This window comes from Manduca sexta, unplaced genomic scaffold (assembly GCF_014839805.1).
Source record: "Manduca sexta isolate Smith_Timp_Sample1 unplaced genomic scaffold, JHU_Msex_v1.0 HiC_scaffold_3770, whole genome shotgun sequence".
Classification (NCBI taxonomy): domain Eukaryota; kingdom Metazoa; phylum Arthropoda; class Insecta; order Lepidoptera; family Sphingidae; genus Manduca; species Manduca sexta.
The window spans coordinates 3,134-5,394 of NW_023594875.1; the positions used below are offsets into that span (position 1 = coordinate 3,134).

Below are 2,261 nucleotides of genomic sequence, written 5' to 3' on the forward strand. Positions count from 1 at the left end.
AAAAAATTAACAACTGTATTATGTGAATGCAGTAATTAAAATTTCAAGGAAAAAGCTTACACTTAATACAAAACAAATTAAAATTTATCAGTACTTTATTCATTATCATCGTGAAAGTATTTTGTACAAGATACAGTCACATGGAAATATGGCCTGAAAACTAAATCCACTGTGATAACACTTTTGAAAATCATACTTGAAACAAGATGAGACCACAAATGAGAAAGTAAACAATCTGTATATTGTTTTAATAAAAAAACTCATTTTAAAATACTAAAGAATGATTATATTTTATTGTAAAATAATATCTCTTCAATCTTAACAATGCTATATACTGTTCTTAAGGAAACTTGAAACGGCAAGCAGTATCAAGGTCAGATCTTAAATCACAGTGACTGCTTATATTATGGCATAAACTATGTGCGGAATGCATATAACAAATTAATTAATACTGTAACAGGAACAGAGACAAAGCCTTAGCATTTTAATTATATTCAAACAAGCTATTGTGTTAACAATACAAAGGTACATTATAATGGCATATCAATACATTAAACTCATAAAACGATTAACTATTGTAAAGATATGGCCGTGGCGTCTCACTGCAGCCGACAACCTGGGTTTGGGTCAGGTGGCTCTGTCAATAACCGAACGGGATATCCAACACCCATCCTCATTTGATTGCCTTAAAGCCTCCATAGTAGCCTGAACTCTCTGACCATCTTCAAATGTAGCTGCTGCCTGACAGGCTCCTTCACCCAATCCATTTGTTCTCTCACAGGCAAAAATGCCTCTTTCAATGCACTAATCATTTTACAAAGTCCTTTGATATACGGTTTTGGGACAACACTGGAGGCACAACTGAGATCCTCAATATCCACATAAATGACATCTTCTTTGTCATGTCTTTTACTCTCTTCAGGGAAATTTTTTGTTGAATTAGGCTTATGTAGTTTCCCATGTAAATCTCCACCTCTCACAACCAAATATCCTTTTTTACTGCAAACATATATCTCTTGGTTAAAGCATGGCCCTGGCAAATGGTTGTTTAGTGTGGCCGTCACTAAAATACCTTTGTCCATTTGCAGTTGGAAAGTACAAAAATCAGGTGCTGTTATTTTTCTTATACCATTAACTTTGGCAGTCTCTTCAACAAATGTTCTAAGTACACCATGGACTTTGACCACTTTCTGGCCTGTCAGGAATGTTACTAAGTCTATTACATGACTGCCCACTAATGTGAGTGTTCCCCCACCCATTGTGTCATCACATAACCAGTTATAAGTGTCCCCAACTAACGGACCCATTTGTACTCTTACATCGACAAGTGCTAACTCATCTGGGTTACCAAGATAGCCATCCTGAATACATTTCCTCATATGACTGCCGGCCGGTTTATCACACACTACATGTTTTCCTATGCCCAGTGCTTTAACAGAGATCTGCGCGTGAAGGTTTGGAGCACACACAATAAAAACTAAACTGACATTTTTTTTTAATAACACGTCGTCGATTTTGTTTGTGAAAAACGGTATTTTCAGTTCCTTGGCAGCAGTTTCGGCTTCCTGTAGTGTCACGCCCCATATCGCTTCCACTGGAAAACCCTTCTCTCTGAGGAAAGGTACCAGAACCTTGGTAATCGCACCAGTTCCAAAAACACCAATTCCCGGCAGCATTATTGATTTTATGTCACGTATAGTTATACTGTAGTTTTTTATTCAAAGGTTTATTGGAATGTTTGAGTGTCTTAAAACCATCTTCTAGTATTACCCAATTTATTTAACTGCACATTTCTAAACAAATTTTGGAATTCCAACGCTAAAATAATATCATGTATTCGTTTATAAATTGTAAATTATTCTTGTCAAAAGTCAAACTAAAACGTCAATGTCACTGTCAAAACGTATTTTTTATTACCACTCAGAATATTAACTAGAATTCCTATATCTAAATCCAACCAATCCAATTGAATTACTCGAAATATTAATATTTGAAAAAGTTTGCAAATTTCAAATGGATCCCATATCCTTAGCACTGTCCCAATTTTAGTAGTTATAACTTTTTCAAAACGACGTTGGCAAAAAAACGAACAAATCATTTACGTCCCATTTATTTTTTGGCAGGAATTATGAATCGCCTGGTGCTAGATCTGTAGTAGACAGCAGAGCGCATAATGTTTAGTGCTATGAAAGGAAATTAATTGATATGCATAATAAAATAAAAATAATTGTAACAAAAAATTAAACCGCCTTCAAAAACCA

The 2,261-nt window shown here is 34.9% G+C and overlaps 1 pseudogene; it reads right to left on the reverse strand.

Annotated features, from left to right (window-relative positions):
* Positions 1 to 599: 599 nt before the first annotated feature.
* Positions 600 to 1,882, reverse strand: LOC119193218 (annotated as a pseudogene).
* Positions 1,883 to 2,261: the final 379 nt, after the last annotated feature.